The sequence below is a fragment of the Poecilia latipinna genome, unplaced genomic scaffold (genome assembly GCF_001443285.1).
Source record: "Poecilia latipinna isolate Pla-1442-1.1 unplaced genomic scaffold, P_latipinna-1.0 Scaffold219, whole genome shotgun sequence".
Taxonomy (NCBI): Eukaryota; Metazoa; Chordata; class Actinopteri; order Cyprinodontiformes; family Poeciliidae; genus Poecilia; species Poecilia latipinna.
Genome location: NW_015112835.1, coordinates 133,236 through 158,384, shown reverse-complemented (window position 1 = coordinate 158,384; position 25,149 = coordinate 133,236). Strand labels below are relative to the sequence as shown.

The window sequence follows — 25,149 nt, the reverse complement described above, 5'->3', positions numbered from 1 at the left end:
TTTAGAAATGATGAATTATTATGTTTGTGTTATACATTCCAGAAATAACCTGGACTGCTGAAGTAATAAGTCACAGAGTTTACAGAACTATACCTACTATGGATGTATTTTATTTTTATTTGTACACTGTTAGAGCAACAGGTGATGGAGCTAAAACGCCAATTTTGCTAACGCATGTAACCAGTGGTCAAACCATGCAGGTAAAAATAATTTTGCAGTGGGGGTCACAGCCAAAAAAAAAAAACAGAGATAATTACATTAATGCGTTTTTATTTTATTCTTAAGTACTTTTATGCAACTATTCATTGGGTTTTCCACTTTGTCCTGACCCTCAATGCCTTTCTATGACCTGATGACCTGAACTCCCCCCCCCCGTCCCCCAGAGACGCCCCTGCTGGTAACGTTTAGTATTACTTCCTGCTTAATTAATGCTCTATCTAATCTTTTGAGTCACAATTTATTCATTACATAAGAAGCAGTTTTCAATATTTTCACTCGCATTGTATGCTTTGCTTCTTTAGCTAATTCAACCAATCTCCATTAAGCACCTGTGTGCATAAAAGAGGAAGAAGTCGAGTATTAAGTTACTAGATTGAAACGTGTCAGATGTGCCTTCAAGAGGCTCCAATTACACCGAGTGTTCAGGTGGTTAGTCTGTTTGAAATGAAATGAAGGGAAATTATGATGATTTCAACACAAGGTCACAGAGGTTTTCTCCCTGTCTGAAACTCTCACTCCTGTTTCAAAGAATCCCAAACATGTAGAAAATGTCACACATGCCTCATGTTGTGCTGAAAATTTAAATGTAATAAAGTCGCACAGCAGCCCTCTTGCCATGTTCAGCTTTGAAAATCTGACCGACAGGAAACAGAAAGTCTTTTTTGTCAGGTTTGTAGTAAAACCCAAAGGGAATTCAGGTGTTTTGATTGAAGGTTTTACACATGTATCTTAATGGCCTGTGATTTTGATAGGAAAATCCGATCCCCAGACTGTGTGGAGCTGTTTCTTCGGCCCGTAGCTTTTACCTCTACGGGGTAAACCTGTCATGTTTTAGTAAAAATCTGAATTAAAGCGGAAATGTCCTCTCGTTCGGGAGTGAGCGGCGGCTTGTTTGGCTTCTGTGTGTGGGGTGGGGGGGCTATCGAGTGAATTTCTCTTGCAAGCATTGTTTCACAAACTGGACATGGCAGCTTATATTGCAGCGGACTCCCACTAACCAAATCAAAAGGTTAAAGGGGGCCAGCGCATGAGGCAGAGCACAGCAGGCCTGTGTTTATGGCACGGCTGATAGAACACAGCTTGAATGATAAAGACTCCCTATCCACACATCTTCTATTACAAATATATATATATCTGAGTTGAAAAGACTTCTGGTCACCTCAGGTTTCACACTAATGGACTTTATAGAACTGCAGGTCAAGTCTACACCAGATATCCACGTTGTTTTGCAGTCAACATGTTTCAACTTTGGATGACAAAAAGAAGATACGTGTAATTGTGATGTGGACTTAGAAAGATAATAATTAGATTATATGTATTTAGCCATTTTTTACAATAAAACTCTGATAACTTTGGTGTGTTGTTTCACTTTTACTCTAATCTCAGTGAAACCCAATGAAACTGTCTACATAGGTTCGCTTATTGGAAAAAAGGCTCCACTGGTGTGTCCTTACGGATGTTTTCACACCTGATAGGCTCGGTTAGATTGGGAACCAAAACTGAAACATTTGTTACGTTTTCAGCTGGTGCTTTCACAATGCCTTTGATCCCTTTGATCAGTTGTAGGATTTCTATTTTGCCGCTGGTAAAAGATCATTTCTCCTGCTAGCGCCAGACTTTTGTGTTAGTTTTGGTTGTACTTACCCATAATTCCCAGCACTCTAGTTTGCTTCCTGCTTTCAGAGACGTCTCCGGCCTGCTTGCATTTAAACCACCCCAGAGGTCACTTCAACTGGACGGAGATCTAGGTTTGTAGGTGAACCAGAGATTGATTTCACATTCACACCTCCCCAAACAAACCAAACTTTCTAGGCAAACAAACTAAAAATTGATTAAAGAGGCATCATGAAGACCAAGGAACACAGCAACGAGTAAGTTGTGCAGAAAAGTTCATTTGTAAAGCATCAGATTGGCGCATCTCACTGAGCGCCAATCAACCCATCATCTGAAAATGGAAGAGTGTGGCACAAACACAAACTTATCAAGACATGGCCGTTCGTCTAAGCCACCTGTCAAGCCTGGCAAGAAGAGTGCTGATCAGGAAAGCAGCCAAATCGCCTGTGGCGACTTTGGAAAGGCAGAGACCCACAGTTCAGGTGAGTGAGCCTGTTGATAGGAAAGTATTAGTCATGCTATTCACAAAACCAGCCGTTAAGGCAGAGTGGTAAGACAAAACTCTTAAAACCTGACGAGACAAGGCGCTCAGGTCAGATGAGACCAATATGTTACTTTTTGGATTTATGTAAAACACTGTGTGGCAGAAAACCAACATCCTTAACACACTTTCTCCACACTGTATCCATGGTGATAGCAGCATCAAGCTAGGGACATGCTGTTCTTCAGCAGGGAGTGGAAACCTGGCAAGGGTTAATGAGAAGATGGAAGCGGCTAAAGAAAGAGAAGTCCTAAAAAATGGCCTGTTAAAGGCTGCAAAAGACCAAATGTGAAGGTTCAGCTTTTAAAAGAACAATAAACCTGGACACACAAGATGAGATAAAATGGTTCATTTCACCGTACATTTGAAGTTCAGACCTAAATCTGACTGAATTTACAGACTCCTTCAATACATCACAGTTCGCAGAGTCACCATTCTGTGTTATTGGGCTAAAGAAATACAGAAGACATTCAGCTCCAAGTGAAAAGTGATTTGGACTCAGGGTGGTTGAATACAAATAGATCCACATGTTTCATACTTTTATTGGTAAAAAGAAAAAAATTGTTGGAAATAACAAAGTCGTTTGTTTTCTTTCCAACTTTGCAGATTTTTTTTTTGCTTTATTACATGAAAAGTACAAAAGAAAAAGAAAAATCAACTGCAGTTTGCGGTTGTAGCAACAAAAAAAAACATTGAAGCAATATGAGTTTTACATTTGGAGAATATTCACAGCATTTTGATCAGAATCCTGATTTAATTCATATTAGTGTTTTTGGGCTGCTGGTTTCTGGGCTCACCTCTGATGAAGCGACTGAAGCTGTTGCTTTGAAGCAGAGAGTTGTGCGTACACGTCCCCAAACTCGGCTGCTTGGTAAAAAAAAATGACCACCTGATCCCCTCATCTGCCTTCACTCACATGGCGTTGACTGCTTCGTTATCGGTTTATTGTTTTTGGCCGGACTCCGGGGTTATCGAGCGAGAAACCAGGCCGGCGTCCAAGAAGACGATCTGTCGAGGCTGAATTTGGCCCGGGCCATATGTCACAACCAGACAAGCTCTGCAGGTGACTCAATGTAGGCTTTTTATTTATTTAAAGACCACATGAAAGAGTCATGAACTCCCAATTCAAAAAAATAAAAAACAAACTCAAAGCCAAACCGTCTGCCATTAAATCCTTTTTATTTATTTATTTATTTTTTTTGTTAAAATGAAGTCCCCCGCTGGCAGATGTCTGTCCCGAACAGATCGTTTGTGCTCGCTTTATAGGACAGCGTATTGTTTCTAGGCAGATGTATTACCAAGGTGATCTGGGCAATTATTGCCAAGTTAAAATAGGCGAGGAGGTAAGGGGCCATTCGGTTCCATAACGCCGTTCCATTTCCAATTCTCCTGCTCCAGTCCTGAATATGCCACGGAGAAATAATTGAGACCTCAGTTGCTGTTTCACCTTGAAGTAACCAGTCTGGAAATAATTTGGCTGCTGCCTGCTTGCCTCAAGGACAGCGGGCTGCTGAAATTTGATGGGGTAGCTGAGACAGGTGCCGCTGTGAGATAGACGATGTGATCTGATGAAAACAGCACAGCCGGGCTGCTGCTGCCATTTGTCAGCATTGTTCCAAGATATCTGCAGGTGAGTATGGGTTTCATTTTTCATTATTTTCTCCATCTACCTTCTGATATTGTGTTGGAGTTTTTTTTTTTTCTTTTTTTTTTTTTTACTTCAATGGAGGCCTTCCATCATTTTAAGTCCGTGATTGTAAAGTCTCGTCGTAATGTCGCCCAAACACAATGACGACAGATAACGTGTTGCAGAAGCATGATCAGGAATGTGGGAACATGTGCTACGAGTCATTAGGCCGATTGGTCTCAACCAGCGGTCTGAGCCTTCACAGCCTTCATTTTCTGTTTCACACATGCAGATTTAAAGAAAGAAAAGATTGGAGATGTTTTAGAAACGTAGAAATTTAAATTAGACAATATTAGTGAGAAAAGAAAATCAGAGGTGTGACATAATGCATATTTTGGTGTCAATCTGATACCAAGTGAACACAGGGTATTTATTGGTATCGATACTGGTGATACCAATACCGATACGTTTCATGATTTAGGTTTGATATGTCATCAAACTTCTGACTTCTTCTGTTTGTTTTTTTTTGTTTGTTTTTTTTTTGTCTTTGAATTAGTGTCTGAAGAGCCAGGATTGAATGTGGACAAAGTGTTAAAAGTGTCTGAAAAAATACATCATATCAAACAGAAACAAAGAAAACAAATCTGTGTGGATTCTTAACTAAAACAAAGTTGAGATCATTTATCATCTGAGAGCAAATAAAAATAGGAAAACCGATTTTTAAGGTATAATTGAGAAACTACTATTAACAAATATAATCAAATATCAAGAGAGAACCTAAAACTAAAGTATCGATCTGAAACTGATACCGACTTGGTATCGATATTGCAGCGTAATCATTACGATCAGCGGTACAATCAACTTTCTGCTCTTTCAAGCATCTAAAATAATTAAAATATCCTAAAGCGCAGCTTCCTGAGACAGAAGCAACATTTCTGCAGAGGTAGTAACGGCGCAATGGGGCAATTTCAAAAGGCTTATTTTAAATTCTGACATTCGAAAAGAGAACTATTAAAGAAGACTTACCAACACAAAAAAAGGACTGTGATCCATCCAGCTGTTCTCCAAGACACTTATCCTGTGAAGTAAAATAGAGTAGATGTCAGGAAAGCAGCTGAACGCCTCAGAAATGACTTTCTTTTCGCAGAGCCTCGAGGATGAACAATGCAACAATGGCGAGGCGCCACGTTGCTGCAGAGATATTACGAATCTAAACTGTTTTGACTTCTTCAATAGTCTCACTGCAGGAGCCCACAGATGATTCTTCTTCTCATTCAGTGAGACAGAATCTCCCAGCTTTAGTCAGTGTTCAAATATTCAAAAAGGAGTCATGAGCAAAAAAAAAAAAAAAATAAGAAAGACGGGGGTGAGAAAATCCTCGCTTCTCCCACATTACACTGCAGAGAAAAGCCCTGGATATGCCTCGGCTGTCTGACAAAATACAGTGTTAGAAAAAATCCTGTTTTTGTTCTTTTCAGACTTTTACTTTTTTTTTTGCCTTTCTTTGTTTTGCATTAGATTCTGTATGTGAACAAGGGGGAAAAGATTTACCATATGCAGATGCAGGTGGGAAAGGTAATTTGTTTGGTTGCTCAATTTGAAAAGCGAAACAAAGATTTACTACCTACGGAGGGGATGTGTTTCCAGTTTTTATTTCTGTTAATTGTGGTGATTATGGCTGTTAGCTAAAGAAAACCCAAAATTTAGCTTCTCAGAAAATTTAAATATTACAATAGATCACAAAGCTGGGCATCTTACATTATTTGTGCTATTAAAAATACTGTTAATTTATCTTCAGACTGTCTGAGTATCTGATTTATTTTATCTTTCATCAGCTTTAAGCCACAGTTATCGAAAATAACAGGAATAAGTGCTGATATGTTTCTCTTTCTGGTCCCACATTGGTCGGTGAATTCAGGAGAGCGGCCAGTTCAACAGTCAGAGCTAAACCAGTTCACCTAACCTGGCGTTAAACGTGCGTCACAAATGTAGTATGCTTGTCATCAATTAATAATCAATTAATTGAACAGATATAATTTGGAATGGGGTATAAATTGTGATGTGGAATAACTGGATATTAATTTATTTTTATGTATGGTTATTATGATTTGTTTTCTTAATTATTTTATTTGTTTATCTGCCATTTTACATTCAAGACAAATAAAGGTTTCATTTCATTCATAAGCAGAAGTGAAAACATCTGAAGCCTGCAGTTTGGGTTGTCAGGAAGTGGAAAGCAGATGTTACAGGCCTGAACAGACTGCAGTGTTTTTGAAGCTTCAGCCACAAAAATAAATGATTTGCTGAAACATTCACTTCCAACATCTGTTTTATTGTCCTGGCTTTGGATGTGTGTGTCCAAACCCAGACTTTGTACACTAGCAATAAACCATGGTTCACCTCACATCTAAGGCATCTGAAGAACCGACCAAAGAGATCCGAGCAGCTAAAAGAATCTACAGTGAGAAGCCGAAACCCTTCTTCACAGCAGATGACCTGATATTGTAGTCAGAATGATCTGAAAAATCATTGCTAACTACACGCGCCCATCCCTCCATCCTCGCCTGGCAGACAACCTTAGCAGCTTCTGCTGCAGGTTTGAAAAGCAGCCGTTCACAGCTCCCACCAACGCATCCACATCTCACTCTAAAACACAAAAGCTCCCCGTGCAACAACCGCCCTCAGACCCCCCACTGGGAATGTTTGAGGGAGATGTAAGTAGCCTCTTTCATTATCAGAAGACCAAAAAAAGTTTGGGACCTGACAAGAGCGTGTACTGACCTGGGCCTCCATTTTTAGCTAGGCTACGTTTACATGAGACCACTGTTTGGAAACTCCCGGTATTTTTGGATCCCGATTTGTTAAATGTTCCACTGTTAGACGAGATCACTGTAGTTGCCATGCCAGGCCACTATACGGCGCTGTGATTTTAGCGTGTCGCTGAAACGTGCATTCGCTTTTGACCCTTAGCTTCCACCTCATCGGAAAGAGTAACTCGTCTCCCACGAACAAAGAGATCATGTAACACATATAATCCATTTCAGAAATTTGTGATAACCTGAACAGATTTAAAAGGTTAAAAGGTTATGTATTATGTATTTTCCAGGCATATAGTGCCATTTTATAGAATAATCAAGCAACTACAATAGCTTCAGTCGCTATAAAAACTCTCTCTATATAAAATATGAATTAAAAGAAGTCTGACTTCTTTTTATGTATTATGTTTTAACTGAAGAGCCTTAATTTGTCTTTGTTTACACGAGTGTCGGTATTTCGGATGTTGATTGGGGAAAAGTTTCACGTTTAAACAAGACGACCGACACCGTGACACTTTGAATCTGCTGTAGTTGTCATGCCAGGGCACTGGATGGCGCTGTGAGTTTAGCATGTCTGTCGAAACAAGCGTGTCACTCCTAGCTTCCCTGCTACCAAGCCGAAAAAAGAGAGGGGAGCTCCAACTTTGAAAAATTAAGTTAATTTGTAACATATCAAATTAAGTTAATCAAACTTACTTTATTCACCCTTACTTAACATGACAAGTTAATAAACTTGATATATTTACTTGGATAAACTTAATGTGATTAAATGTAACAAATTTACTCAATTTGGGTAATTTAGATAACCTGTTTTCTCTTTTTCAGTTTAGCGAGAAAGTCAAGAGCGCCCACTTCAGTATGAGGTATATTTGCTCTAATTCATATGCAAATCAATTAAAAAGATATAGATACAAAAAACAGATTTTTTTTTTTTTTCATTTTGAAAATGTATTCACTGGAAGTTGAAGTCAAAATCCTTGTGTTCATAAATTTGGCAAATAAAGCTAATTTTGATTCGTGCGCTCAAACTTACAACGAGGATATGTCATTAAAAGAAGGTTGAAATGACGACGTCTACATCAGCTCAGCCATACAGGCAATACATTTGACTCAGACAACTCTTTGTAAATAAGAGCACTTGCTCCAGACTGACTTCTTTCCCTTCCAGGGGTACAAGAAATGCCATCTAAATAAACCTCTTGTACTCAACAAGAGCATTTACACAAGAGAAAATAAAACCACTGCTGAGATTTCAAGGGAAACACAAAAGCAGCTTTAGCAGGTTGTTTTCTGCAAGCTGCACAAACACAATAGAAGCCTCTCAGCACTCTGTTGACTCAGTACAGTTCAAGGAAAAAGTAACAGTTTTTCTTTTTTTAATCTCACATTTTCCACGCTTTGGATCCTAAGAAAAGACAGCGCTACACGTGAAACAAGTGAAACTCACCTTGGGGGCATTTCCTTCAATCAGCTGCTCGTCACATGGATTCCATCTGAGGGTTTTCATCTGCAATATTCATGTAATTCAGGAAGCCATTTGCACCTTTCTGCGCATCTTAACAAAGACGTGTGTATTTATTATGTTGATGGCTGATATTTCACTTTATGTAGTGGTATACATCACTTTTTTCCCTTTTCAAATGATTTCAATAGTAGCTAGTTATATTCACTTTCAATTCTGAAATCGATGCATATGTAAAAACAAACAAAAAAACGTAACAGCTTAAGAAAAGGGAGTCAATCACAAGGCCGTAATTGGAGAACGCAACCAGAACTTAGCAACATGTTACTCCCAGCAATGATAAATAAGGCAATTAATAAGATAATATGTAAAGAGAGTGAACAGAGTTCATGCGGGAAATTAAAGTCAAACAAAATGCTGGTTGGAGACTCAAATTACCAGCACCCTGTCAAGAGATCTAAAAGCTGTTCTGCCTGTAAGTTGCTGCAGTCAAAACGACTGCTTTGTGATAAAAGTTGCATGACAGAACAGTGAATTTCTGGAAACATTCAGTTACTGAAAATATGATTGATTAAAATGTTGTAAATGAACTAAAATTACAAGTATTTTATCAAGACAGAAAACAGTTTATGGCAAAAAACCTAAATAACTCAATTTCACCAAGCGCCTGTTTTGCAAGTGGTGGATTATTACTTTTAGGTGTCATTGAAAGTACTTGTGTTTAGCCAATTTGGTGAATACTTGACCTTTTAAACGCAGACTCCATCCAATTCCAGCTTGCACAAAAAAATGTTTCAAGTCAGGACTTGGTTAGTCAGTTTTATCAACTCCAGTTACCTGCAGTTTTATTAAGAGGTAAATAGAAATATGAAAGTCTTTTCACCTTTCACTTTACAACAACTTTCCTACTGATTAGGTGAAAGGCAACATCATCTTCCTGGAATTTGTTCAACAAAAAGTTGTTTGGTGCTGGTTGCCCCCAGGATTGGTAGTTTCCAATGCTGTTTATTTACTGACTTTTCACATTTTCAATGATTTATTCTAAAGAATGAAAAGATTTTAGTGAAATTAGAGGATTTGGAGTTGAACTGATTAAACCACACCTTAAACAAATATCACTCGTACTTGTGAATTAATAAATTCCGTGTTATTTTAATGTAGAAAACATTCCGTTCGTAATGACATCCACTACATAAAGAGATCTAATCTGCTGCTGCATTCTCTTTAGACTTCATTAGGTTCAACTGAGTCTGCTCAGCTGAGTGTCAATGAGTGTTTCCACATCTGCAATAAAAACTACATGAGCCAAAATGTTCTGAAAAAGCTGAAGCCGACTAGTGATGCTGAACATCACAGCATATTTGAATTTATTAACTTTGTTAATACTTAAAAATCTGAGGTTTTCCTCTTCAGCCTGCTTGGTAGTCGCATAATTTGCGCCTTTCAGCTGAGATTTCATGAACGTTGTAAATTTATTGCAAGACACACTGGCTGTGTTTCCATTAACTGTAACATTGCACAAACTGAAATAACAAAAATAAATCTGCTTAATGGAAACACGTCAATTTTGGGGGAAAAAAAAAAACAAAACAAACAAACACATTTTTCGTTACAAAGTTCTTGGGCCAGAACGAGGGCTCTTCTTTTTTTTTGGCCGTATCAAGATTGACGTGTTTCACAAAACTGCAATGGAAACCTTTTTTCGCCTCAAGTCACGTGATCAACAACCAGCTATTACTACTGGTGAAAATGACTTCCTGTTTACATCTTATTGAGCAGACAAGTTTATTTACACATGATTTTAATTTCCTCTGCTCAATGGAAACACAGCAATTGCAAAATGTATTTATTTTATTTTATTTATTTTGATATTAGCGGAATACTGACAAAGATTTACGCACATTTGTAATAGAAATGCAGCTAATATGTTACACGGACGAAATTAGCTAAGTCATGGCAAACAATACTTTCTTCTTTTTTTAATCCTGGGACAGCAATAATTCAAACAAGATCCACAGTACAACTTACTTTTCTTGTATGGCTGGAACTTAAACCTTTTGCTTTCCACATTTATTATTTATACACTCCTTTATCAGAATAAAATACCTCTTCATGCTGCACTGTTTTTATAGATTGGAGTTCGGTTTTTGTCCTTGCTCTCTGCATTTCTAACACTGCTCCACAGTGCCAAGGATGTGCAAGAAGTTCGACTCAGCATTCCAGAACAATAGAGGCCGTTAGGTAGGAAGAAGCTGTTCGTATCCCGTTTTCCTTGTTCTGACAAGTTGTGTGACACATCCGACTGCTGGAACCAAGAGCTCCTGGGGTGAATTTACATGAGGACTTCCTTCTTGACACATTAAAGAGCAACTCAAGCAACTTGAGTCCTGTGATCTCTGCAGCTAAGACACTAGCTGCGTATAAGCAGAGAGCTTTAGTGTGCAGCTTGGCAGTGCAACAACAGGAGCACACGCGTGTAGCTGAGATCAAACTGGTTTGACAAAAAGAAATAAGTGATGATGTCACTGCCCTAGTAAGTGCAAATTAGAGCCAGAAAGTTGCAGATACAGAAGCCCGGAAGGATTTCTGACTGCTCTAAAAAAGAAATAATAATCATGCAAGAAGGATTCAGACTGAAATAAAGAAACACGCATGTAGCAAAAGGTCCCATAAGAAAATAAAGGTTTTCTAAAGGAATTACAGAAATAATAGCTTTTGTGTGAAATGTAAGTACACTGTTGACACCATTTTAAAAGACTGGGGGATTTGTATCACGGTTTCTCTTTTTTTGTTTTGTTATTTTGTCTTATTAACACGTATACCAGACATTTTGCACATGTGAACAACTCTAAAGGCCAAAAAGACAATTCTTCTACTTGCTATGCGTAGCTGCGCTGCCGCAGTAGAACACTCCCATTAACACAATTAAACCTTAATTTAGTGCAGTGCAACACAGCAATGGGAAAACAATGCAGAAAAACTGTTGAAGATTAACTCAAAACCCCTCGTATTCTTATTTTTACCCGCTCTCTGCGCCGGCTAAGCTACACGCAGATATGTTGCCATAGCAACCGGGTGACAACAGCTCCACCAGGACTCAACACCAAAAAACACCCAAACATTTCCCACACAAAGAACAGAACATACAGTTCGCTACAGTTTTATGTTTTCAGGCTTAATGTTGATTTTGCAATTAATATAATTGCAATTTGATGGAGTTATAATTGATTAGATAACTTAAACACCTGCTTTACTGATGATCTGTCAGAAAGTCGGTGTGTGTGGGTCGCCCTGTTTGTTTTTTGTTTTTGTTTTTTTTGACTGAACCGAAACACGCCGGATTCCACTGCACAGCTACATGTTAAGGTTTTCAAAGTCAAGCTAGCATAACTGACCTACTTTCCTCTCCCCACTATTTTTTCTAATTAAAACTTTTTCTTTACCTGTGAAATGTGACACCCTTGGACCTTATTGTTATAGTTTTGACCCAAAAGCACTGCGTCCCTTTTTTGTTTATATGTCAAGTGTACATTTAAGATTTACTTTGACAGACTAAACCATCGACAGTCAGGAAGCAAATTTTTTCCCCTCCTTTTTATCTAACTTCAGGCATTAAGTTAACCCTTAATGCCTGATTTTATTTATGAATTGATTTGAAGAAAATGATCAGTTTTTGCTGTCAAACTAACTTGAAATTAAGTGGAGATTCTTATTGTTGAATATAGCACATGCAAAATATATTTTTAATATGCAGTTTAGCAATATTCTGAGAATAATTTTCATGTTTTCATAACATGTAAGGGGGAAATCATCATAATTAATCAAAACTGCAGATGGGACTGGAGATGGAAATTAGCCACCTGGCTATAATCTGATGTATTCACATGTAAACATTAATTAATATGCATTGCGCCATTAAAAAAAAAAAAAAAATTTGAGGTGAAGACTTTTCAACATCCATCTGTGTGTAATCAGTCTATTTCATTTGGTTACAACATTCCTGAAATGCATGAAATTCAATAATATTCTGGTTTATTCCATGGATCTGTATGTAAACTTCTAAAGCTGAAGAAAGTCACGAAAGAGATAAAGTCGTTTTCTCTCTTTCTAGTATTTAGCAAACAGAAAAAAAACTTTGGTAACCCTACCTAATCTAAAACCGTATATTTGGTTTGATTTAATGCCAGTGAGTGTGCATTAAACTATCACATTCCGACCGCACGTTCACATTCAAGAAACAACAGAAATGTGTCATGGAACATCCCTCAGCAGATGAGGAGGTTTTCTTTACAGTGAAACCTCACGCATGACACAATATCAATGGCTTTCAGTAAAACGTTCAAAGAATGACATTGAGTTTTTTCAGATAAAAGTCAAGCTGACATCCATACTCCTTACAGCTTCATTAAAACGCCTTTGAACGTGATAAAAAAGAGACATGAAGCCCAGGAGGTGAGCTGCGCTGTGGCACAGATATTCTTCCTAATGTCTCATATTATCACCAAAACAATTTAGATTTCTGTTCCAGGAAAACTGCAATATCTCGGCTTCATGTGGGTAAGACTGAAAGCACTAATGTTATATTATAAAGATATAATCCCTTGCTAGTTTTTTTTGTTTTCAGATTCATTTAGACCCAATAAAAAACTATTGTATCAAAGTAGGGGTAATGGCAGCCTCTGTAATAACTGATGACTCTACGAAAGTTTGCTTTAAATCACAATCATGCGAGAAAGAGAGCAAGAACATATGTTAATTATTCAATGATACAATCTGCCAAATGCCACATTATTGCTACTGCAGCAGCTAGAACTGCTGCTATGCCATATGAAGTATATATATATATATATATATATATATATATATATATATATATATATATATATATAGATACACACACATACATTTAATCACGATACTGACATGTTCGTGTACCCTAAAGGGAAAACGGCACGTGCCTGATGCCAGCTCGTGGTAATTGTGTCGACATTTTCTGTCCTGTGAAAATATTTTAGCAGTTTTAGAAGCTCGATCTAATAGAAATGTGAAATGGGAACATTGCCCCAAAACAGAGCATTTAAAGGCGGTGGTGTGTAATCTACTGATGAGACGTGATAAAGTGTGGAAGAAACGTCAGCCTTCGTGCTGTCGCTGGCGTAGACTGGGAAATTTCTGGGTCGCGTTACGAAGGGGGAAAGAAAATCTAATTTGGAGGGATGGAACAGGTGGTGAAGCAAAACAAACCCAGACCTTTTAATAACAGTCCCTAGTTTCACATCTGAGCAGAAAACGCTACAATTCCCAATCCATCACACTGCCTCAGGGTAGCGCGGATGTTTTTATTCATCGGCTTCCATCGGGACAGAATAGCCTCTTCAGATTGTCTTGGTGTTAAGATTTATGCTGTTGGAGCGTTGGGAGCGACTAAGGGAAAGGCTTTTTCTACCCAACTCTGATATGTTGGGGTCCATGAGTTTAATGGTTTTATTTACACGTTTTCTTATTTGAGCACAATAAGGCAGTTTTCACACCTGATACTGGGGGCCAAAGTTGCAATATTTGTTACATTTTCATCTGGTGTGGTTCACTTTCACACTGAACTGTGTTAAATGAACTAAACACTTTGAAAAACCTCCCTCCCTGTGGTGGAGCTGCACCAAGAGCCACTGAAGGAAACAGCAGGATAACTTCCAAAGAAGACATGAGCACAACTTCCTTCTACACAAAATGTAAACCAAAATGGAGTAGCATCAGATTTTAGAAGTTATACATTGGTAAAGTACCCTGAGCCATTGTCCCGTGGTATTTTACCACGGGACAATGGTAGCACTAGATGTGCACATTTGTTTTGGTTGTACTTACCCTGAATACCCTGCGCTACAGTCCGCTTCCTGCTTCTGGACCAGTCTCCGGTCCGCTTGCATCCACACATACACGCAAACCACACCAGAGTTCACTTCAACAGTACAGAGACCTACATTTTTAGGGAGAGCAGAGTTTGTTTTATCAGATTTCGATTTTGCATTCACACGTCTCCAAACAAACCGGACTTTATAGGCAAACAGATTAGAATTTGATTAAAATGGGCTAAACATGGGTGGTGTGAATGCACCCCAAGTCTTATAGTATTAACTCGTTCCTTTGTGTGTTTGGTTTCTTAGTTTTGTCTTATCTTCTGTTTGTGTTTTAGGATGTAGTTTCCTTAGATTGGTGTTTTTCCTTTCTGTTTATTTTTATGTTAGTTTCAAGTTTTTCTTTTTGTTTAACACATTGTATAATTCTACACTTAAACCAATACTGCAGTGTTGAGAAAGTTTGTTTGTCTTTTCTTTGATTTTACTACCAAATTGAAGTTGTGGTCCTTGTTTAATGAGCCAACCTGAGCTCTCGCCTTTTACCATTTTCCTTATTAAACTTCACACTTTTCTTCTCTTTAGAGGCCTCGATACTGGAACAATGGTATCAGTTAAAAAAATGTTACCTGTAATTCATAAAAATAATAAAGTATGAACAGTAATGGATCCAGCAAAGTGAATCCCAACACTGTTAATCATTCGTATTACACTCCCACTGCCTCAAGATGAGCCAGAGTGTTACTGTAGAATCTTTGTTTGTGGACAAGTATGGATGTTGACCAAATTCAACATTTTTTTATTTTGCCTGAAGTTACGTTGCAGAGATTAGTTTTCAAATTAAACTTCCATACCAAGAAGTCTAAGCAATCAGACCTTTCCCAGCAGCCCCTCCTCCCCATCCCTATCCACCCTCACAACTCATTTCTTTGAGCAGGTTTAATTATCTTTAATGGCAAAGCCAGGCCTTGCATATCTGGTAAGAAACAATGTCCATTCCTCATAAATTCATTAGACTGCTGGACCTGAGTAAGAGGCAATGCTCAAGGCAAGTCTTGTGTCATTTATGGAAAAGCAGATAATGACGTTTGCCGCAGTATTTTGTTTTGATTAGACTGCTGAGACAATTACCCACTGAGACAAAAAAAACTAATTGTAATCAACCTGGAAGATAATTATGAACATGATGAGGATTGGAAGTTTTCAGATGTGTTTTAGTAAATCCAGTAGTGAAAAACTTGCTGAAAGTAAGTTGGAGTCAGACATTTTGTTGTGAACAAATGATGAAAGGTTTAATACCAATGTGTACAAAAAAGTTGCTATGTCTTCCCCCTCTATCTTAACCTTTTTTCCTGTCAATTGATTGTTTAATAAAGGCCACTAGTGCCAACAAAATCTGTAAAAAAATGTATTTAAATCTTTTTCAAGAACTTTTAAATACAGATAAAGCAGAGAACGCAACAATGTCACAGGTTCCATCTGAATACCCATGCTAGATTTTCCTGAACAGTTCGATGAAACGTTTTTCCTTTTTCAGGTTTGCTTTCGATTTTATTTTACCAAGAGACCTAGTCTCGTGCTAGATATTGTACTTCTTCAATATCTCCCTGCTGGCCTTTCATAGATACAATTGGTTAGCTGTGGGCAATGCAGGCTAACCTGGGCTCTGGAGGCCATGCTGTTCCTCGGTGGGGTGACGATGTGGCCGACCTCCCTTGGTCGTCATGAGTTCAACCTACTGCCTGTCCGATGTGTTGGAGTTTCTCGGGGTGAGGGCGGGTCTCTTGCTTGGTGATACCTACCTTCTTGATGGGGGTTTTCACAGAGATCACGTCCTGGCTAGGTCGCAGGAATTCCTTGCGTCTTACCCTGTGCTTCCCCCTGTAGCTCTTTGGCCAAAGAACTGCTGCTCCGTTGCTCCACAGATGATTTACCTATGTGTGGCGTGTATCAATGCTCTGGGATAGAGGTGACATGTCTGCGACCGACCACTGCCAGGTCCCACTGTCCTTCGGTGCTCTTGGGGATTGAGTGTTGCAAGCTTTCTTCCTTTCTCACCACTTTAACAATGGTGCACCTCGAGGTGACAAAATCACCCACGTACACCCACTCAACACAAACCTCTTTTACTTCAACACGTACGCCCACCCACACAAGGTCATAGGGTGTTCTGTAAAATCAATGTGGTTTATGTACTTGATGCTGTTTGCAGTCTTAATTTAATAAACTCAATCACGCAATCAGGCTAGCATCTTCAGATATCCTTTTTGTTAGGAGGACATCTGCCCTGACACATCTAGGTAACCACCTTCTCTATATGGTATGTCTGAAATGCAACGATAACTTGTGGAAAAAAGAAGTTACTCTAAATCTTTAGTGTTAGTTCTGGCTAACATTTGCTTTAAATTAAGGTTAAAGGCACCATGAAATTTGGTGTGAAAGAGGGAGTCTTCCAAACTGAAGGCATCATCCTAACCATGAAGCATTGGTGTAGATCTGTCAATCACTGTCAAGCACCAAAGATCGAACATGCTCTCACAACCAAGAAATTAAAAAAAAAACATCCTTCATACCACAATTTAGATTTCAAAACCCAAGAAATGGATTTTACGATTCTTTATTATGCAATACTCTACTTTTAACATCTCATCTCAGGTATGCCATTAAAGTCGTGGTTTTTTTGCTTGTTTTTTTTTTTTTTTTTGCATTTCAATCATCAAAAGGACTAAATGAGCAAAGAAAGCATCCTTTGTGGTTTCCATCTCTGCGATCAGCAGCTCAATCTATACTCTCAGAGAAGTGGGCCATTGTTCATTGAGACAATAGAGGCCAGAAACAAACAGTTTATTGTTCTTTGCAATGTCCTTGACAAAAGACACCAATTTGGAATAACTCAATTTCATCTTCACTGCAATTTCTAAAGAGAAAATACAAAACAAAGAAAAAAAACACGAGGAAGGTCAGACGTGCGTTTTGCAACATTGTAATTTCGATGCATACATATTTTTTGTCCCTTATTATTATAGCTGCAAAGCTCTGTATCCTTGGGATCCTGTGAACTAGATCCCTACATCTGATCTGTTCATCAAAAAATGACAACTCCACTTCTTTCAAATATTTAAGAAAATAGAATTTAAACCAGTTATGGATTGTAGGAAGACACACAGTACAGAAATAGCAAACATAAAGTTATAAATCACACATACGTCTGACAGATCGGGTTAATCTTGGCTGAACCGCTAGACGTATCCATTTACTCTGACGGTTTTATAATATAGCTGAACAGCCACATTTATGATTACACCTTCTACACTTATTAATAATCCTCGCAGAAAGTTCACTGACAATTAACCTTGTTATGTTCACAAATATGCATTACTGCTGCTATGCGTACACTAATAACAGGTTAAGATTTAAATTGATATTAATCCACAGACTCAATGAAGAAATAGCCGAGGACTGTGTGTAGGTGAACACTTGCAGACAGGATGTCAGGGTGAAGATGGAGGAGCTGCACAGGTTGCATTATAAGATGGATGAGTGAATGGGCAACACACTACTACTAATTTGGAGAATTAGTACTATTTTGGAGATCTCTATAAAGTTGTAAAACTTGTGTAAAACGGCACCAAACACAGTCCGTCAAATTGGTGTCTTTGTTTGAAAACTGGCCAAACGAAGCTATACGTGTGAAGCTGCAATGCTGTCAGTTTGGTGGTTGTGTTGTAGTATACTCAATGTTTATAAGGTTTTTTTTTTGTTTAGTTTTTTTTTTTTTTACAAAAAAAGTCTATTAATTAGTAAAGTACTTTTTGTGTATACAGTCCCAACAAAGACAACCCTTAACTAAATCAGTGCTGTCTGCTGTTTTTAAGTAAATCAAATTCCAATTCAAAAATTGAATTCTCAAAGGGAAATTAAATGTTGTAGCTCATTAATTCAGATTCTTCAAAGAGGTATTGAAGATGGTGACGGCTATCGACACAAAAACAGTAAATCAATGCACTTAAATGAGGCCCTGTGACGTTAGCAACAGTGCTAAACTAGTTAGCTTTTGCACATATTAAACCAAATTAGGAAAACAAACAAATGCAGGTAATCTAAACAAATGAACATAGTTTTAATAAAATCTAATTACTTAGGATTACACCCTGCAACATACATTTCCTCCATATTCCTTAATCTGCTTAGTACAGCACAACTATAACCTGAACTTTTGTCTGCTGCGTAATTTTTAATACGTTTGGCTATGTATCTAAATTAGTGCAGAATTTTTCATATTAGGGAATTATATTCCAACCTAGTTTTTTTTTTTTAAATATGGTTTTGTTCTTGTCCTGTTTCATGGCGCCCCCGGACTCCTGGCACCCTTAGCATTTGCTACACGGCCTATTGCCCCCACATCCTGGGTCTATATCACATAAAACCCCAACAAAATACACTGACATTTGAGGTTGTAATGACAAAATGTTTAAAATATAAGTGAGTGAACATTTTGGCAAGGTATAATATATGTGTATTAGTATTTGCTTTTGTTTATATGATTTTATTCACAGTTGAAAAAAATAAGCACTACTTGCACAGCATTTCTTAAAATAACTTCAGCATTTTTTCAGGACTCTTTTTTTTTTTTTCTTTTGACAATTTTTCCACACTGCTTTTTTTTTTTTTTTTCTTTCAAGCTAAACTAAAGCAGTGACATGCTTGTGCAGAGAGGACCGCGTGTGTGCTAAGTGTGTCCAGGGTGTTTTACAGTTCATGGCCCTCCAATGTGCTGCTACGTTTTTCACACCCAGGAATCATGCCTCAGGTAATCCTTTTAAATATCGCCAAAGTGTGTGTGTATGCGTGTGTGTGTGTGTGTGTGTGTGTGTTTCTCGCCTTCCTAAGTGATCTGAGGTACCATATCTGTCACTAATGCCTGTAAAATCAGGGATAAAATGTTAAATAAGTGGTGACAGAACGTATTTTTCCATTCAGCATAGGGGTTTAAATACGGATTTGTGTTGTGTGTGTGTGTGTGTGTGTGTGTGTGTGTGTGTGTCAATGTTAAGGAAGCACCAACCTTATGTAAAATATTTCTACTTCAGTGGGATCAAAAAATTATAATAATAATTTAGAGTCCAAACATGTTTTATGGAAAAAAAACTGTTGACTACGGCTGACAAAGCGCATTTATTGTACGTCATGTGGTCCATGTCTTAAATGTTGCTGCAGCGCGTCAACGCAATTGTCAGCCTGAGTAAAAGCTTGAACTTTTAATGAACTCCAGGAAATTCGTCTTTTTGACACATCCATTGCATTGAAAATTCTTCAAACGAAACAGCAACCGGGAGCAGATCTGCCAGTTGCATGCTTGGAACATTTTTTTTTTTCTCTCACGCCATCAGAAAGCAGAATAGAACAGTGGTTATCTTGCATCTGTCAGTCTTTGCCTCTTTTCTTACAGCTGCAACACCACCTGGCGTTATTCATTTTTTATAACCTTTGGTCCTTTCGGTTCTGAGGATTGTAGCTGTGACATATTGTCAGCAGAGTGTGGCATCGTTATCATTTGTTTATGGATTCCTGGATTTGTCAGCATTCATAACCCATGATGAACCGAGGGGGGGAAAATATGTAACTTACAACTTTTTTCACACTGCAAGGAAGCAAAATCTTACCAAATATTTTTTTGGTCTAGTTTCTAGTAAAAATATCTCGTTACACTTGAAATAAGATTAAACTAACTTACAAGTAGCAAGATTTAGGAGTTTGTGTTAAGTCAATAGTTCCTCAGTATTGATGAGAAAGTGCTATTTTCACTGGCAGATTATTCCTCTTGTAGAAAGACATTATTGTATAAGTGAAATAATCTACTAGTACCAGGACGTTTTAATCAGTACTAAGGAATTAATCACCTACTACAAACTCCTATATCCAAAAATACTTGGTAAGATTTTGTGTTTTTGGAGTGCAAATAAAAAAAAATGAATCTCCAAGTATCACTTACATGCATTTAGAGATTCTGATTCAATCTCATTTGCAAACTAGTCAGAGATCAGTTAAACTGGATGGAGAGCTCTTATGTCTTGCGACGAATGCCTGATTTAATTCAGGTCTGGACTTTGACTAGGCCATTCTGACACATGAATATGCCAGTGTAGCTGTGGCTGTCCTGCTGTAAGGTGAACCATCGCTGTCGTCTTCATTCTCTAATAGATTTTCTTCCACACTAGTTTTGTATTTAGCATTATCAATTCACTTTAACCTGCTTCCCAGTTTATGCGGAGGAAAAGTCACCCCACAGCATGATGCTCACACCACTATGTTTCCAATGGGGTTAGAGCAAACACTTCTTATTTTTTTTAAGCTCCACAACTGTGCAACTCAGCATTTTTTAGAAATGTAAACAAAACAAAAAATAATAATAAATCGAGGAAATAGCTTTGCAGAAGAAATGTATTGTCTATGTATGTGGTACGCTACATATTTTGAAGTGTGTTTTATAAAGACTGTGGCACAAATTTTTGACAGATTAGCAACTGTAGACCGTACTTGGAAAAAGTGGGAAAAATACTCAGTAAAAATAATCAAAACTCCTTCCAGTTGTAGTTTTACCTGCTAAAATCTTAATCAGCGTTAACCTTTGATGCGATTTCGTTTTCTCAGCATCTTGTTTTGTTGCTTTAGTCTGAGCCCGATGCCACTGAAAAGGGTTGAAAGCAAACAGAAAAAGAAAAACCAAACACAGGATGTGAGTCATGTCACTGATCACGTTAATGTGGTGGATTCAAATGTGAATCATTTTCTCATGATTTGTTTGACACAGAGCAAGTTGCTCATAGTAAATAAGGAAAACAGAAGAAGCAGGAACTTATTATTCCAGCAAAATTGTTGCGCCAAACAAACACAAGCCCAGCTTTCATTGTAAATCACTCGTCACATTTTCTTATATATGTTTTTTTTTTCCCATCTTCTGTCTCTCTACCAGAGAAGGCACAACACACATCCCCCACCCCACATTTCTAATGATTACATTTTAAAGATGAAACATCCCTCTGACCGTTTCCTCTTCTTTCTAACAATGAAACAGAAGAGGAACAGCTGCAGTTAAAAAAAAAAAAAAAAACTAAAGCACCTCCATCAGTTCTGGGATTATGTTTAAATGATAAGGTCTTTATCAGGTTCAAAAACCTTTAAATCTCGCCTCAAGAATACAAAAACCCCACACCACAGACTTCCTCTGTGTCACTGATGAGGAAAGTTCAAAATGACAAGATTTTACACCCAACACATAACATAAATAAAATCACACAATTTACAATGGTGTTTCGAAAATATTTACCCATCATCGATTTCCTCAGCTCCTGCTTTTCCGTTAAATATTTTAGATCACCAAACAAATGGTAATAGACAAAAATAAAGCATCATACAGACATTATGGTTTATATTTATATTGGGAGAAAAGCCACCGAAACCAGCCGGGGCTCATGAAAGAAACATTCTTGAGTAAATCTAATGACACTGTGTCATTCATGGCAGGAATAACGACTATCAAACATTTCCAGTAGACGGCAATGATCAGTGATGCTAAATGATTCATCATCAGTCACAACAGAGGATTTTAGTTCATTTGTTTGCTAAATTCACACGCTGGTGTGTAAGGGTACGTTGGCATAGAGCACTCGGATATCTGGAGATTTTTCTGTACCAAATGTGTTAATCAACACATTTCCTGATGCGTCAGATTTCACAGATCTGTCCAGACTTTCCAGACCGTGGCCTGGTTCTGGACCGACAGGCCATTCAGTTGGCCTCAACCGAACACAACTTGTCAAAGTCAGCGGTGGCTGGCCAGGGAGACCGACTCAGTGTGAGCCAAAACAACTCTCAGATCCCCATTACTAAAGTCCTGTGACCTAAATGCTTCTCTTTCTCCACATGTAAAGTGTCTGGGATAGAGTGAATTATTCAGTGATGGAAATCATCTTCCAAAAAAAAAAAAAAGAAAAAGGCAGAGGGAAGAAAGTGGTACAGAGTGAAATGTGGAAATCTACTTCCATCCACCTGCTTGTTCAGGTCAGGAATACCCAAAGAAATATCCCAAAGAAAAGTTAAACGTTTTCGTACCGCAGATCATCCAAATATCTTCAAAGAGTCTTTGTGGACATGATGCAGCGGGTAGGATGCATCTCTAGTAAAAGTCAGTCTTGTATTGAATTTGAAAAGCCCTCTGACTGTAACCTGTCCTGGATGACATCATCGGTTGTTAGCAAGCACTGCTAATCCACCTCCTTTGCGTTTGTCACTCCTCTTTAAGGGTCAACTGACTCCAGCCCTGTTTAGTCCGGTTTCATCAAACTCCCAGTTAGATTAACTAGAAAGTCTGGTTCGTTTGCGGTTGTCTGAATGCACAATTGAATTTTAACTTTCATCTCGGTTTGGTTGAAGTGAACTCTGGCGCATATGAGGATGCAAGCGGACCGGAGAACGCTCCTGAAGCAGGGAGCTAGCTGTAACGCGCAAAAGTGGGAGGCTAGCGCTAGGGGGAAAAAAGGTTCATGGTCTTTTATAAAGAGAAATTCTGCGACTGCTAAAAATCTGACACCGCTCCATTTTTATTCACATTTTGTGAAGAAGGAAGTTGCGCTCATGTCTTCTTCAGAAGTTTTTATGCCGCTTCCTTCAGTAGTTGTTGGTACAGCGCCACCACAGGCGAGGAGGGGAACATGTTTTTCAAAGAATTTGGCTTGTTTGACACAGTGCAGTGTGAAGGCAAACCACACCAGCTGAAAATGTAACAAATGATGCAGTTTTGGTCCCAATCGGACCAGAACATCCTAGATGTGTCTGGTCTTATGAACTTCTCTCTTTGCTTTTTGGTCGTCTTCTGTCCACCTCTTCTAGGCTCATAGTTTGGGTAATATTTGGGCTTTTGAGATGCCAATCAGCTGCCTCAAGTTGTCAAAACAACACCACGTTGTCATGGTTACACAGCATACCTTTCCAAAAGTAAAATAGCAAGAGCAAAAAAATCCTTTCAGGATACTAATAAGGCCGTCTACTCCTCAAGGGGTTGCTGGTTTTGTCGCCCATCTCCAGCAGTCGAAACTCTACTTCCTTATCTACAGACGAGCTAATCTCCATCTGACAGCATGCTAGCTAGCTCCCTGACATCATGGCGACGGTTGTGCTAGTCATGCAAGCAGAATGTGAGTCAATGAATGTAGAGCAGGTGACGCGACCAAAACAACAACAACAACAAAAAAAAGGTTCTAAAATTGTCTAAATGCCTTTTAGCAAGGCACCAGATGCCAAGCTGCTCCCAGCTCACCAAGCAGAGTCTGCGAACACGCAAACGGAGCACAGGGAACTATTTTGGTCTCACGTAGACAGCGAGGGTGACACATGGCCTGACGCGGGGACACGGCAGCAAGTGGTGCAGAAAACATTACACAACGTTCAACCGGAGACGCTGGGTCAGTCGGTCCTGCCTGCGCTGTTTACAAAGAACCGCCAGTGTTTCCGCAGCGCAGCAGAGACCAGAGGAGAATATCCAGAGAAGTGTCTGTCTGACCCTGCAGCAGCGTAGGAGGACTGGAGCAGCAGCTTATGCCAGACTGAGGATTACTACCTCCACTCAATATACACTCCAGTTCACAGCTCAAAAGCTTTCTATTAGATTAAAAAGCACTTTCTGTGTCATCATGAGCCTGATTGTTTTGTAGTCCTTTTTTTTTTCCCCTCCTTTTTTTTTTGTTTTATGTATTTATTTTCTCCCCCCTTCTTTTCCCTTTTTGTTGACCAGATTCCAGAAATCGTGAGTCATATTGTCGCCGTTTTCTGTGCGTGTTCTGTTCGCCGTTTTGAAAAATGAGTCAGAGCCAACAGTGCATCAAAGATTGACAGGACAGACGAAGAGATGTGAACTGAATCAGAAGCAGTCCGGCCGCGCCAGATGAATTAGCGCGTCGATCCTGCTGGAATCGCAGAAAAACATCTGGGGATGAGGGGAGGAGTAATGAGTGGATTATTTTGCGATTTGCACCTGACACGTCAAACAGATATTTGAAACATGCAGCTGTGTAACACGGTCTTTGTTTTTTTTTTTTTTTTTTTGTCCTTTTATTGTATTATTTGCATTTATTTTAGCTAGGTTACACATCTAGAAATCCTGTTTTACATCCAACCGTGAAAAACTATTCACACCCTTTGAATGTTTTCATGTTTTTTATATTACAACCAAAAACATTTTATGTAATTCATTGAGATTTTACATTACAGACCAGCAGAAAATGGTGTGTTTATGTGCAGCAGAGGGAAAATGACACAATTTTACACGGGGTTTTTTTTCCAGGATAAAAATCTCAAAATATCTGCATCAATTTGAGATATCTATACATGACCTAATATTAGCTTTTAGGAAAATGTTATAATATAATCCTTGGCCTCTAACAGGCATTGTCATGTATTTATTTCCACATCGTCAGGCTTCCAAAGGTTTGTGCTTCAGAAACGGCAAAATGTCATAAAATTGAAGTTTTGGGACATTAACGTCTTCTATTATTTTATCATTTTCTTTGAGTATTTCTTTTTAAATTCTGACTTTAAACACAACTATGAACTCAGACATGCATTTAAGTAAACATGTTACGTGTTGTTATGATACCGTTATTAGCTCTTGTGAACAGAAACATCCAGTTTCTTTTTAAAGTTTATCACTTAAGTAGAATTTGAACATCACTTTGCAATTATAAAGTCTTATATAAGGTGTTAGTGCGATTCTTTTGCCATAAACCCAAAGGTGTCTTTTATCCAGCAGGATTTTCTGAAGAATGAAAAATCTAAATCAGCTTGCAGTGCAACACCGTTAATAAGTGTTAATAATTATACGACGTACGCAAAACGTTGTCGATATTCACCTAATGTCGAAAAAACACAATTTCGCATTTGCGGTGTTTCCCTTAAACAAGAAACACAATTAAAATCTCATGTGAACACATTTGTTTGTGCGATAAGTCGCGAAAAAACAACAA

At 38.4% G+C, this 25,149-nt stretch overlaps 1 long non-coding RNA gene across 1 annotated transcript in view; it reads right to left on the bottom strand.

Moving 5' to 3' along the window:
• Nucleotides 1–3,442: 3,442 nt before the first annotated feature.
• LOC106947048 (uncharacterized) overlaps nucleotides 3,443–25,149 on the bottom strand; it is a 107,110-nt gene continuing 85,403 nt past the window's right edge. Inside the window, exons 2-3 of the long non-coding RNA XR_001424898.1 lie at nucleotides 5,028–5,079; nucleotides 3,443–4,276 (exon numbers count right to left, since the gene is read on the bottom strand). This is a non-coding gene — a long non-coding RNA (uncharacterized LOC106947048). The remainder of the gene's footprint in view (nucleotides 4,277–5,027; nucleotides 5,080–25,149) is intronic.